The sequence below is a fragment of the Silurus meridionalis genome, chromosome 18, assembly GCF_014805685.1.
Source record: "Silurus meridionalis isolate SWU-2019-XX chromosome 18, ASM1480568v1, whole genome shotgun sequence".
NCBI lineage: Eukaryota > Metazoa > Chordata > Actinopteri > Siluriformes > Siluridae > Silurus > Silurus meridionalis.
In genome coordinates this window covers 3772634-3788512 of record NC_060901.1, presented here as the reverse complement: position 1 = coordinate 3788512, position 15879 = coordinate 3772634, and the positions used below count along the sequence as shown (strand labels likewise).

Sequence of the window (15879 nt, the reverse complement as noted above, 5' to 3'; positions counted from 1 at the left end):
GCCTGACCATAAGATCCTTTTAAACATCAAAATCCGCATCCCTGTTTCCTCTTGGAATAATCTCCACTCTTCTGAAAAGATGTTCCACTAGTATTTTCGGAGACTCGTGTACATTCAGCCACAGGTACAGATGTAGGTGAGGAAGTGAGGAGGCCTGGGGGTGCAGTCAGCATTCACATTCGTCATGTTCAATAGGGTTGGAGCTCTATAGCAGGAGATCCTCCACTCCAAACCATGTAAAGCAGATCTTCATGAAGCTGGTATTATTGGAATAAATGGGAATATTTGGTCATATTTGTATATGTTACAGTTTATATACAAATTTCCCAAATTTCTAATTCATTCCTGTATGCTCCCATAAATTCCAATAAATTCCCATAAATGTAATATATATTAATGTAAAATATATTTAAAAAAAATTCCCCATATGTAGTTTCCCAAAAGAAAGTTTCCGGAAGGTTTTTCCGAAAAATTTTCCGGAAATTTTCCACCCCTTTGTAGCCCTATATCTGATTTATTAATATTGATATATCTGAGGTTTGTATTATTTCTATACAATTTCTATATCAATGAAATAATAATATAGCATTAAACATTCAAAATCAAATATTAATCGTCTTTTTTGAAAAAAAAATTTTAATTTTATTTATAAAAGCAGTCTCGCGGATGTCAGTGCTTTTGTGAAACCGTCATGCTGCTTTGTAACGTTTCTTAGAACAAGGAAAAGGAGTTTCTGCTTTTTAAAGGCTTTGTGAAAGAGAAAGCGAGAAAACAAAAGAAGAAGCTGGTGAAGGAACAACTGCTCGTCATGACTGGAAAGTCAGTGGTAATTCCCTCACATTACACCGGACTGTAAACCATGCCAGGGTGCGTCATTACAAAAAACGAAATGATGTCATCGTGGATAATCTGCTGTTGGATCGGCTGAACAACACACTCCATGCCAAGCAGGCAAACGAAGAGAAGACACACCCGTATATAAGTATTCGGACAGTGGCACAATTTGACCTCTGTATACTAGGGAAATTGGGATCCACAGATTCGCATCATGTGGCGAGTGGTCTCTCAGTGATTAAGACATTAGACTTATTGGACTCGGAAGGTCGTGAGTTCAATTCCCAGCACCACCCTAACCCTCAACTGCTCAGCTGGATAAATAAGATCATTGGAAGTCGCTCTGGATAAAGACGTGAAAATGTAATTTCATATCGACGATCAACAATCACCAGAGTCGGAAACACACGCTCTGCACACCTGTAGCGTCAAAACGATAGGACACGTGGAGGAGAACATCAAATCCGATGCAAAAATCCGTGTTATCGTACAAAAACGATTCTACCTACAATGTTGTGATCAAAAACACAAAAAAAGTCACAATGAAAGTACACATTTCTTCCTGTGACCTTTTTTTGATTGTTGTGAAAACCTTTTCAGGCTTATTAGTATACACAAGTATACACACACACACACACACACACACACGTGCACAGAGTATTGGCTCTTTGAAGCATGAGGGACCCACACAGTCCCTCGTAGTGTCACCTTCCCGATCGCGAACCTTAAAGGACAAATAAACATGCGAAGATTGTGGCTTTATGCACACAAAAATGTCATTTCGTATCGGCGATCGGCGCTTCACCCGGGTCGGAAACACACGCTCTGCACACCTGTAGCGTTAAAACGATAGGACACGTGGTGGAGGACATCAATTTACATCAAATCCGATGCAAAAATCCGTGTTATCGTATGAAAATGACCGTCCTGCCGTACAAATTCTACCTACAATGTTGTGATCGAAAACACAAAAAAGTCACAATGAAGGTACACATTACTTCCTGTGACCTTTTTTTTTGGTTGTTGTGAAAACCTTTTCAGGCTTATTAGTATACACACACACACACACACACAAAACGCACGCTCCTGCTATTGATGTGTTACAGGGCACGATGGGTAATATTTTGGCCATCACACATCCAAATCAGGGCATTTCAAAGGCAAGCCAAAGACCTTTGTTTCTTCTGTCAACTGCTGTATCAACATTTAAACATATGGGTCCGCTGGGGAGCTACGTTAAAAACGGTTGGATCTATTGTTGCCACACACACACACACACACACACACACACACACACACACACACAGTGTCACATAGTGACTTGGGCAGATGCCAGGTAGCAGGATCAGGGATCAGAACCCTCTCCACATGGGGAGTTCAGCAACGGGCTACAGCTCAAACCCTGCAGCCAAAATCTGTAACTAATTCCAGTGTGTGTGTGTGTGTGTGTGTGTATGCCTGTACATGCACGTGCAGGCGTATGCCCATATGTCTGTGTATCAGTGCTGTCAATAAGAATGCAATTCTAAAAAAAAATCTACGACATTTTTACCACCACAAAAAACAAAATATTTCAAGGGGTAACCAAAAGTATTGACGTTTCCAGCCACACGTGACACAATTTTATACGACGTCTTTGGATGCTGCAGCATGAAATTTGCCCTTCACTTGAACTAGGAGACCCAAAAACCTGTTCCAGGATGATAATTTCAGTGTACACAAAGCCAGCTCCATGAAGATCTGCTTTACATGGGTTGGAGTTGGAAGATCTCCTGCTACCAAGCTCTGACCTCGACCCTAATGAGCACGATGAACCTGAATGCCGACCGAAACCCAGGCCTCCTCACATGATTTCGTGGCTGAGCGAGCACAAATCTCCACAAGCAAACACTTTAAAATCTAGTGGAACATTTTTGCAGAAAGGTTGCAGTGGAGGTTATTAATAAGAGCAAATGGAGACTAAATGTGGAATAGGATGTTCAAAAAAAGCACATACCAACTTTTGGGCAGGTGTCCACAAACATTTGGACACATACTGTATGACACTATGTATTTAGACTAAGACTAAAGGTGAAACTGGTGCTAATCTGACCATGTGCGTTTCCACGTCCGTAAAACGTGAAATTCCACGTTAAACCGTTCAAATCTGCCACACAGACGTTGGACACAAAAAACGTTTGACATACGGCAACGTGCGACGAGTCGTTAGAGGTGTTTAGAGCAGAAGAACATCACTAGAAGAGGACGAAAGATCAGCAAGACCTTGAACGAGCTCAACCCCCGAAAATGTCAAAACCTTTCAGCAACTTGTGCATGATGATCGTCGGAGAACGATCCACGTGACCTCACTTCCGCAAACACACTACTCATCAGATTTGGCCCTCTTCCCAATGATGAAGATCCAGCTCAAAGTTTGCCATTTTGGACACCATTGTGGAGATCCAGAGCGATTAAAAGAAGGTCCTTGACACACGCTTTGAGAGGAAAACTTCCAGGACACATTCCAGAAGTGGCAGGAACGCTGGGGGCGCTGTATTGCTGTTCAAAGGGAACTATTTTAAAGGTGATGGCGACAATTTGATTTCAATTATGAGTTTATTTGAAACGACTCTTCCTTGCCTCTTTCTTCAGCTACTTCATTATTTGTGTTTAAATGTGTAAATGAAATTGAGTGAGAAAATTTTAGATGGAGAATGTGCATTGCATAAAAGAACCAGACCCCAGCACACGTGTTGTGTCGAGTCGTTCACACTCGCGTATATGTAAGGCACAGCTGATGTGGCCACCTGAAGCTCCAGCTGTCGGGGCCTGTCTGTATCCCTGCCCCGAGGGCGGAGTCTCACGCCTCAACATATCAAACGTGGAGCAGACACAACCCGGCTCCACCTGAAAAATGTCCTGCCCTACAGTGATATAAAGTGTTAATAACCAGCCTGACCAGTTTCGGGCGTAGCGTCTAACATCAGTTTGGGTGGAAACGCTGCTTGGATTCTCCAGATGTGGTTGCTGTGGTCTATTTAATGCCTTTAGCACTTTTTTTTTTTTTTGCAAGATCTTATCTCTCTTTGGCTTTCAATGCTGTTTCTGACAGCTGGAAGCTTAATTCTGTTCCAAACAAGGTGCCGCTGAGTCTCGGAGGATTAACATGGCATGAAAATAAAGAGAAGATGCCACCTAATACAACAACACAGGAAGGGATTTTGGGGTGGCGAGGAAAAAAAATTGCCATTTAAAGCGAGAAGTCGATCGATGCGAAGTCGATCGGTTCCTTTTGTTTTGTCCGATCATTAAAACCAACGCCTTCTTCTCTCACTTTTCCCTTTTTCGCTTTCATCACCTGCCGCGGTGGATCCCACAGACGGGCCGGCAGCTGGCCAGTTTGGAGGGCAAGCATTGACGAGCTGGGAGAAGGAGGAGGAGGAGGAAGAGGTGGAGGAGAAGGAGGGCCGCTGGCTGGAGCTGCTTTTATCCCCCCAGCAGAATTAATCACCAAAGCCTTCAAGCTGCCATCCAGGAGAAGAGACAGTCAGCCAAGAGGGGTTCTGGCACCAGCCCAGACCTTTTCTCCCTGCAGGGCCTTTTCTCCCAGATCAAAGCCAGCCACCACCACTTTTCCTCCCTGCTTTTCTCAAACAGATCTCTTTTTTCTTACCCCCTTGTGTGGAAGTAGAGACGAGGGTGATTATAGAGAATCCGAAAGATAGCTCTAATACTGATTAGCTGGAAATAACTCCATAATCAGAGCTTTTTCGAGTGGGGGAAAAAAAAGCACAAGCACCTGCTCAGAAAGTGCAACCCAAGTCCATCCATCGCCAACTCGCATCCCCATGACAACCGGAGGCCAATGAGACGGCCGTTACAGCTCGGGGTCAGACGACCTTCCAACGACAGAGGATAAATAATCCAAGTCGAGAGTGAAACAGCCTTTTAGCTTCGAATACAGCATGATACAACACAGCGCATTAGACTGAATAAACGTTTAATCTTTCCAACATGCGATCTCACTTTGGCTACACCCCAGCCTCGAAATCTTATTCCCTCTTCCACTAGATAAATATTAATCTGTCCACCTCTCGATTAGCATACAAAAGCGCGTTTTCCACGTGAACCTACGCATTCCAGACTCCGATCCTTTCGTGACTCTTTGTTAAATCCGAACCTTAAAATGGAAAAACACAGCCTCTTGTTTCTTTCATAACCAGTACAGGACAGCATCAGGATTCCTCCCCTGCCTCCGTCCCCCACGGGACCAGCACTGCTTTAATTTATTACCGGCTGGCAAGGGGCCAGGCAAACATGCAGATCTGGCATGCTGGCAGAGGACTGCCACTCACCCCCTCAGCGCTCTCTGCCTGACACACACACACACTCCTGACAGAGCGTTTTGTCAGGGGGGTGAAAGTGAGTGTGAGGGTAAGGTGTGTGTTTGTGTGTATGTGTTGTCAGTGGCACAAGGAGCCAGGTTTGGGTTTCTGCAAGAACTCCACCCAGCTCACGGCAGCCGGCGTTACAGCTACTTATAGCTGAGCCATAAATCAAACTGTCAGTCTCGGTCATGCCCGGCCAGTTCCACTGCTCCACAAACCTCCAGCGCTCGACTTCCTGCCTCGAAAAAAAACGTGACACAGCACGTCCTGAGTGGACGTCGCCAGAGAATGAGGTTTCGAGTAAACAAAAAACTTTTTCAAGCTTTAAAGGACATGTGACCCAATGACAATGCATGTATCCATCTAAAGGCATAAATGATGTGAAGATCAGATCGTTCTAATGACTTGGTTCTTTGAAACATTTTCATCAATATGAACGAAATTATCAATTTTTTATAAGCAGATCTCCAACATGTCTACATACACCAAATTTGACTAAAGTTCCAGTAATAAAAATATGACAATGCAGCGAAGGACAGCTTATGATTAGAACGAGTAGCTTCACCTCTCATATCTTCTGGCATGTATTATTATTTCTTTTGTTACATGACCCCCATAATTATTGTCTAGGTTCGAACAACCCTGATCTATTGGATTGTGTAGCGTCTATGGGAGTCACATGGTAAAAGAACGAAAGAGAGTCGAGGGGTGAACTATTTAATTCTGTTTTTTGTACATCACCTACAGATGTTTTGCGATGCTTTGCTCATGCGCGCTCAGTAGAAAATATACAAATCACTCTTTGAGGCGACTCCAATCGTTCATGAACAGTCGTCATGGGGCCCCATGACAATACCATTTATGTAGCTAAACGCTAGCTGTATTTATCGTCTAATAAAAAAGGATAAAAATTCACACTACAGCCAAGCTACAAAAGCAGTCTACTAACAATAACTAGCAATGCTAACTTCTCATGCAGCATATTTATTTATTCATTTCACACCTAAACCGTAGTGACAACGAGCAAGAAATACTTGAAATCCTCTTTCTACCGTCTCTTATAACCAGGGATCAACTTTCTAATGTGTATCTTTATATTTATACCATACTAAACTATTTATACTTTAAATCTGAAATCCCAAATTGACCACGAAACAGAGCTGTTTTTGTTTGCTTCTAGTGTCTATGTATCTAGTTAGCTACATTTACAGACAGTTCAAGAGCATTAACTAGCATGAGATACCTGAAAAAATGGAAGCTACAATAGATTTTTTTACTGGATTTGACTTTGGATTTCGCTTTCGTTTTTATAGAAAGTGATGAAGAAAAAAACAAGAATTTACGGCATTTGGACTGCCGTTTTTATACTGAGCGACTTGTGGTTTTCTTATGTTATACAAGTTATAGGTTAAGGGCCTTGCTCAAGGGCCCAACAGTGGCAGGTCGATTGTGCTCGAATTTGAACTCATGACCTTCCCAACTACAGCCCATTGTCTTAACCAATGATCAAACAATTGTAATTATATGGTGCAATTCATTATTACATAAAAATACAGGCTACGTGTATTGTATTTGATCTTATCACTATTATAAAAATATACACCATAGGGACAAATGTATGTGCAAAGACTTTTCCAGCCATATGTGGGTCTTCCCGGAACTGTTAACACAAACTTAGAGGCACAAAATTGGATAGGATATCTTTGGATGTACTAGAATTAATATTTTCCTTCACTTGGAGATGTTCCAGCATGACATTGCAAAACCTGTGAACAAAGCCATTTTTATAAAGATATGCTTTACATGGTTTGGAGTGGAAGATCTCCTGCTATACAGCTCTGACCTCAATCCCTTTGGTATGAATGTGAACACTGACTGCACCACAGGTCTCCTCACCTACATACATACAGTACCTGACTTTACAAACACCCTTGTGTACACAAGCACACACCAAAACCTAGTGGAACATCTTTTCAGTAGAGTGAAGGTAAAGATATAACAGTAAATGGGGAATAAAAGAGAATTTAGATGTTCAAAACAGTAAGAAAGCTTATGGTCAGGTGTCCAAAAACTTTTGTCTACACCCCCACCCTTGAGTGTTTCACCAGCAGGGTTGCCAAGTTCACATTTTTAAACCAACCAACATTGACTGAAAAAATAGATTCTGTTTATGCCTGTAATGCAGGGGTAAATATTTTGGCCAACCCTGGCAACCCTGTCCACCAATCAAATGCTTAGGCAGAAAGTGGAGATTTCATTAGGAATAAACCTTTCACATTTTTTTTCATTACAATTATTTTTGTTTGGCTATAATTCGAGGTCGAACGGTAGTGGATTTTATGGATAGACATAAAAAAAAACAACAGCAACAAAAAACTACTGAATCATAACAATTTGCTAAATATACGAATATATTAATTAATAAATATAATTATATAATTAAATAATTATAAATAATAAATAAAGTATAGCGCTCTCTGTGCAGCGCACAGTCTCAGGTGTAAAAACAAACAGTCCGTGGCGTCAGTGATTCGCCTCATAGACAGAGGACCAGAACCCGGAAAAACTATCGGTATGGATTTCTGCCAATAGCTGATAGTTCTAGCAATCAACTATTATTCTATTATTCTGTAAAACCGATTTGAGATCTATTATCAATACAGTGCTAAAAGTCTGAATGGACTTTAAACACACTGCAACAATTAGATTTAAATTATTGTACATTGAAAAAATCTAAAAATGGAAACCTAAGGCAAATACAGCAATGTTCGTTATTTTCAACATTTTAAATGCACTGTACCGAGCCACCACTTTATTGTATCGCATGTATCGTATCGATCATATCGTACTTGCTCCAAGAAGCACTTCAATACTTTGTCTTGTGTTTCTTTGTGACAGAATCAACAGTAAACATACAGTTAGATTTACTGGCTCAGCCTCTTGTAATTTACAGTATAAGCAGGGATAGAATGAGACGACTGTCATCTTTACCACACACACACACACACACACACACACACACACACACACACACACACACACACACTAACAGTTTGAGTAATGGAAGGTCGCGTGCCTTCTTCATCCACCTGTTCTCCTCTCTACAAGCCTTCAACCTCTCTGTCTTTTCCACACACACACACACACACACACACACACACACACACACACACACACACACACATGCTTCTCAATCCCAGCATGACTAATACCACAGCCCCAGTGGAGTCCAATGATTTCACGGTCCTGGACTGGACCTGGGATATTTGGGGACACCTGTCAGTACAGTGTCATTAGGCCTTTCCATGAACTGGACAAAATCGGTGTGAAAACAATTCCACGGACACGACGGAGCCCGGGCAGGGATCGGCATTCGGAGGGTTTGGAGGATCTGGAGGCAAGACGAGGCCAGATCTCGCCTTGAACTCCGGATGGCTCTCAAGCACAGGAGGCAGGGGAACACTCAGGATTGCCGTCATGCTTGCGGGTGGAACGAGGAAGCGCTTTGTCATTGCATCTCTACAGCTGGGGATTTAGAACAGCTGACACACTCGGTGTGCGCCCATTTGGCGACTGTCTCCCGGAGGCTCGGACATTTGCATGTGTCTGTAGACCCTCGATGCTGTTCGACTTCCAAAAGACACAAATGCGCTGCAGGAACGGGAACAATGAGCGCCGTTTGTCTCAAATACGCTCACACACACACGCACACACATTCTTTTGTGTTTTCCCCAGATGCAGCCTCTCTTTAGAAACTATTACACAAAAGCGGCTCCGAATGTATCTTTTTAAATAGCGACATCAATCATCAGCACAGAATTATATAACTCTAATGGTGTTAAATTAACTTATACGGTGTTCTTTTAACTCGAGTTGTTGCACTAATTAAGAGTTTCACAGTCATTCGCAATCACTGACATTGTTGGTAAAAAAAAAAAACAACAACAAAAAACAGGCGTAATATCCTGGGAGTGAATATTGGAGCTTGATTTGTTTCTGTATTAAAGAAAAAAGAAAAGAAAAAACGCCCACACGGCTAGACACTGCGTTACAAACGCTAGCAGGACATGCTGTTTTAATTTCTACATTTCATTAGTTTAGTATACATATTTCATGTTTATATTCTCAGCACCATGGAGACTGTGTAGACTATATGGACATGCTGGGGACACCTGATTTTTCCTGTTATATGTGCTTCTTCCACGAATTGTTATTGTATAGAATGTCTATAGAGAGGAAATTTTCCCTTCACTTAAACAAAGAGACCCAAACCTGTTCCAGCATGACAGTGTTCCTGTACACAAAGCCAGCTCCATGAAGATATGCTTTACATGGGGTGCAGAGGAAGATCTCCTGCTAAAAAGCTCCAAATCATTTGACCTTGATGAATATGAACACTAGCTGCACCCCCAGGCCTCCTCACCTCACCGAACATCAGTACCTGACTTCACTTTGTAGCTGAAATATCCACTAAATCTAGATGACCATCTAGAAGAGTGGGGGTTATTCTTATTATTATTTACTTATTTTTTTCCTCCCAAAGTCTTTTTATTGATATTTTACATAAAATAACATTTTTAATAAAAATAAAAAAAAGATCAAAACTAATTTTCTTGCTCCTACAGGGCGCCCCACCCCCATACCATTATTATACATTATATTATGCACACTCTTAATCTTTTCTATACTATATTATCATTATATTTATATATATATATATATATATATATATATATATATATATATATATATATATATATATATATATATATATATATATATATATTAGGCTGTCCAAATAAACACATTACCGCAAATAACGCACTTATTTGTATTAACGTCTGAGTAATTCAGCACGCATTTCTGTTTTATTAAAAAGTATAAATGAAAAAATATATAATATTATAAATTTATAATATATAATATATATTCATTCCTTTCTTTTCTCAGATATACACAAATCTTCACGGGAAAATCATTTATATTTACTAAACACTTGTTTAACTGATGCGCCATGTCTCAAATCAAGCACCAAAAACCCGCCATGATGCACACATCCGGCAATTAAAACAGTCCGTGTGGAAACATAGCAAAACTGATGATTTATGTCATTTAAAACACCATAATTACTTTAAAACATTTACAAGAATATTGCTCTATGTTGAGTTTGGTTTCATTAATAATAAACATACATTTGCATAAAGTATTTATATTTGTCAATGGCCATGTTGATTAGAGTAGTAAAAACTTAAAATGCATTAATTTAAGGTACATTTAGAACAAACACAAATGTGAGATTAAGTTGCAATTAAACACGAGTTAACTCATGACAATCATGCGATATACAGGGAGTGCAGAATTATTAGGCAAATGAGTATTTTGACCACATCATCCTCGTTATGCATGTTGTCTTACTCCAAGCTGTATAGGCTGGAAAGCCTACTACCAATTAAGCATATTAGGTGATGTGCATCTCTGTAATGAGAAGGGGTGTGGTCTAATGACATCAACACCCTATATCAGGTGTGCATAATTATTAGGCAACTTCCTTTCCTTTGGCAAAATGGGTCAAAAGAAGGACTTGACAGGCTCAGAAAAGTCAAAAATAGTGAGATATATTGCAGAGGGATGCAGCAGTCTTAAAATAGCCAAGCTTCTGAAGCGTGATCATCGAACAATCAAGCGTTTCATTCAAAATAGTCGACAGGGTCGCAAGAAGCGTGTGGAAAAACCAAGGCGCAAAATAACTGCCCGTGAACTGAGAAAAGTCAAGCTGCAGCTGCCAAGATGCCACTTGCCACCAGTTTGGCCATATTTCAGAGCTGCAACATCACTGAGTGCCCAAAAGCACAAGGTGTGCAATACTCAGAGACATGGCCAAGGTAAGAAAGGCAGAAAGTCGACCACCACTGAACAAGACACACAAGCTGAAACGTCAAGACTGGGCCAAGAAATATCTCAAGACTGATTTTTCTAAGGTTTTATGGACTGATGAAATGAGAGTGAGTCTTGATGGGCCAGATGGATGGGCCCGTGGCTGGATTGGTAAAGGGCAGAGAGCTCCAGTCCGACTCAGACGCCAGCAAGGTGGAGGTGGAGTACTGGTTTGGGCTGGTATCATCAAAGATGAGCTTGTGGGGCCTTTTCGGGTTGAGGATGGAGTCAAGCTGAACTCCCAGTCCTACTGCCAGTTTCTGGAAGACACCTTCTTCAAGCAGTGGTACAGGAAGAAGTCTGCATCCTTCAAGAAAACATGATTTTCATGCAGGACAATGCTCCATCACACACGCCCAAGTACTCCACAGCGTGGCTGGCAAGAAAGGGTATAAAAGAAGAAAATCTAATGATATGGCCTCCTTGTTCACCTGATCTGAACCCCATTGAGAACCTGTGGTCCATCATCAAATGTGCGATTTACAAGGAGGGAAAACAGTACACCTCTCTGAACAGTGTCTGGGAGGCTGTGGTTGCTGCTGCACGCAATGTTGATGGTGAACAGATCAAAACACTGACAGAATCCATGGATGGCAGGCTTTTGAGTGTCCTTGCAAAGAAAGGTGGCTATATTGGTCACTGATTTGTTTTTGTTTGGTTTTTGAATGTCAGAAATGTATATTTGTGAATGTTGAGATGTTATATTGGTTTCACTGGTAAAAATAAATAATTGAAATGGGTATGAATTTGTTTTTGTTGTTGCCTAATAATTATGCACAGTAATAGTCACCTGCACACACAGATATCCCCTAAAATAGCTAAAACTAAAACTACTTCCAAAAATATTCAGCTTTGATATTAATGAGTTTTTTGTGTTCATTGAGAACATGGTTGTTGTTCAAATTAAATCCTCAAATAAAATTAATCCTCAAAAATACAACTTGCCTAATAATTCTGCACTCCCTGTATATATATATATATATATATATATATATATATACACACACACACACACACACACACACACACACACACACACACACACACACACACACACACACACACACACACACACTCTATTGTCAAAAGTATTGGGACACCTGAACTTTCCTGCTCTATGTGGTTCTTTTCCAAACTGTTACCACAAAGCTGAGGGCACACAATTGTACAGAACCTCTTTAGATGCGCCATAATAAAATTTTGCATTCACTTGAACTTGGAAACCCAAACCTGTTCCAGCATGGAGATGCCCCTGTGCACAAAGTGAGCTCCTTGAAGATCTGGTTTACATGCTTTGGAGAGGAAGCTCTCCTGCTATAGAGCTCTGATCTCCTCCCTACTGAACACCTTTGGGATGAATGTGAACGCTGACTGCACCCCAGGTCTCCTCACCTACATCAGTACCTGTCTTACCCTTGTGGCTGATGAACACAAATATCCATAAGCACACTTCAAATCTAGTGGAACATCTTCCCAGAAGAGTGGAGGGAATTAGAAGAGCAAATTGGGACTAATCAGTCAGTCAGTGTTCACATTCATCATGTTCAATAGGAAGCTCTATAGCAGGAGATCTTCCACTCCAACCCCTTTCATAGAGCTGGCTTTGAGCACAGGAGCATCATCATGCTGGAACAGGTTTGCGTCTCCTAGTTCAAGTGATGGGACATTTTTATGATACCGCATCCAAATACGTCCTATACAATTGTGTGCCTCCAGGTTTGTGTGAAGAACCACACATGGCTGGAAAAGGGAGGTGTCCCAACAGTCCATGCAGTGTGAGATGTTTGTATATGACTCAATAGCTACTTGCTACTTACTTGCAGCCGATAGCTAGTTGATATCTGTCTTCATATTTCCCAGTTGCCTAGCAACAGTGTGATCACATCTTTTACTACTCGAGTGCAGAGACATCTAATGATCCTTAAACGATACACAAACACTAATTTTAAGACTGATGCTGAGGTCTGTCTGTAATCTGGCTTCTCGAATCAGCACAAACTTGGTTCGTCCGAGCGGAATACGGAAAAAAAAACGAGAAGAAAGAAAAGAGGAAATATATGTTAGAAGAGAACAGGAAGTATCGGTAGTGGCAACGAGAACACATAAAATATGTTAAGGAGAGAAATAAACAGGGTCAGAGCGAAGGAGAGGAGGCCACTCTATCTTTTTTCCCTGAGCAGGTGGAGGAGAAGAGCCTGAGGCTGTGGTTCAGAAAACCCGGTTCCCAGGAGCACTCTTAATTCTGACGCCCATTCATCACACTCCCTCACACTTCATCTCACACACACACACTTCCATGAGCTCACTGACTTCTCGCCATCTCTTTCTGCTCTGTTCATCCTCAGTTTCAGACTATCATCCCCTTCATCCCTGTTCATCTCCTTCATTGCAAGAAACAGTAAAAAAATAATGCATAAACACTACATTAGGAGGAGTAAAAAGAAAAAAGGGCCCTAAATAATGACACAGTCACAGAGCTGAACTGGAACATGGGCTGGAATGGAAAAATGCGTGCAAGGTTACGCAGCCCTTCCCTCCCCCCGCTGGCACATACAGTCTGCAGGCCAAAGTGAAAACAAGCCTGAATCATCCAGTCAGAAAAACCGAATCCAGCAACATTGCAGACTCCACCCATTTCCTGAGGTGAGCACAAACTATTAACTCTTTACTCGGCCCAGCTTTAGAACTTTATCCTGCTGCGACTCTCTCCGTTCTCCGCACACACATCAACACACGTACACACAAAGCAGAAGTGAGCCGTTATTATAGAAAACATGTACAGGATTGTAATGGCATCTTGTTGGAACTGTATCGAAAGGACACGTGTGCCACCCAGATGAGGATGAGATTTGAGTCTCTTAAGGTTTCTTCCTCATGCCATCTCAGAGAGTTTTTCCATGCCACAGTCGCCGCTGACAAAAAAGCATTTTTTTAAGGTTAATATCGATGCTTCTGCTAAAGATGCAGTCGTGGCTCCAGTGAAAGGAGACGTGTTGAATTGTGTTCATTGGGTCACATATCATAAACTTGTGCTCCAATACATCTGATCACATGCACATTATCAACTTGTGCTCTTAATATCATGAACAGCAGCTACGCTAATTCCTCTCCACTGCTTCTCTTTCTCTCCCCATCCTGAGGCATCCTGAGGTTGCTCCAGCTCCAGTCACATCCCACCTCATGAAGATTATAGACCTTTAAAGAAGTAGATGACGAACTCGCAAACTTCCCGAACCATCTAGAGACGTACCAGTGGTAATTGGATCCCACTACATGTGTGAAGTTTAGACACCGGACCTCTTTGAGTGTTTAAATGCTCTGGCATGGAGAAGCTGGTGTTGGATCTGTGATGATCGTTGTTCAGTAGCTCCTAGTTTTATAACCACAATGACTGTAAAAGACTGTAGAAAGATCATCACTCATAAACACACCTCCAGTGCTCATGTTAGTTCTCACTCTCCAGTGTTCTGTATTGTTGAAAGACTATAATCACACTCTTGATGTCACCCAGATGAGGATGCGGTTCCCCTTTTGAGTCTGGTTCCTCTCAAGGTTTCTTCATCATAACATCTAAGGGAGTTTTTCCTTGCCACAGTCGCCACGGCTGCTCATCAGGGATAAATACACACACATTCACCTTCACTGTTGATTTCTGTAAAGCTGCTTTGAGACGATGTCTGTTGTGAAAAGCGCAATAGAAATAAACTTGACTTGATTGAGTCCCTATATATGTATTTATGATAACCGCCACTCTTCTCGGAAGATGTTCCACTAGATTCTGTGGAGATTTGTGTTCATTCATCCACAAGGGTGTTAATAAAGTAAGCTACTGATGTAGGTGAAGTGAGGTGAGGTGAGGAAGCCTGAGAGACTGGGTAATGAATACGCAGTGAGAGATGTGTGTTACAGTCAGTGGCACGTCGTCTCTCAGGTCCAACAGTGCTGCTGTTTACACGTTCAACGTTTCATCTCCCGTGTATCTATTACTCCCTCCAGAGAAAGGCTCAGATACTGCAGGCACGCACACACACACACACACACACACACACACACACACACACACACACACACACACACACACACACACACTTGGAGTGCTGATTAAATGCTTTCACTCTACATGAATGTTCCCTGCATGTGAACACTAACTTGCTGAGGTGAAATATGATATTCACGTGTTGGCCGAGTTTAGCTTCTCAACAACACACACAAGCAGCACTCGTTTTCAAAGCGGTTTGTGCCCAAGATTAAACCAGACGTCTGCATTAGGAAGTAGACGGATCGATATCGAGAGAATCGATCTCGAAGGATCTTGGCATAAGAATCATCGGCGCTGTGTGCTGATCTTTTTATTGAAGGAAAACCTGAAATAATATTGATGGGCAGGAACTTGTGCTCCTCATCACCTTCTGGCCTCATCACCTCTATTACCGCTGGTTTTATGTACACCAACACACACATACCGAGAAAAAGAGAGGGAGGAAAAGTGAAAGAGAGAGAGAGAGAGAGAGAGAGAGAGAGAGAAAGAAAGAAAGAAAGAAAGAAAGAAAGAAAGAAAGAAAGAAAGTATTTTAGAAGTCATATACAATATATGGCCCCTTTCTACACTTAAGAGAGAGAGAGAGAGAAAAAGAAAGGAACTGTGGTGCAGCTCAGTGGCAGAAGAAGACAGTCCTCCTGTTTGGGTGCATTACAGCTGGGAATAAAATGTGACGTTCCGGGGAATAATGACAGGACAATAAGA

General features: G+C 41.6%; 1 protein-coding gene across 3 annotated transcripts in view; it reads right to left on the bottom strand.

Annotated features, from left to right (window-relative positions):
- wnt5b (wingless-type MMTV integration site family, member 5b) overlaps positions 1 to 15879 on the bottom strand; it is a 119631-nt gene that overhangs the window by 74209 nt on the left and 29543 nt on the right. The window contains exon 1 of one of the 3 annotated variants that reach the window (XM_046873314.1): positions 12953 to 13142. The exons of the other annotated variants lie outside the window; for them this stretch is intronic. The gene's annotated coding sequence lies outside the window, so the exon portion shown is untranslated. Of the gene's footprint in view, positions 1 to 12952; positions 13143 to 15879 lie in introns of those variants that run through there. 3 annotated transcript variants of the gene reach the window in all.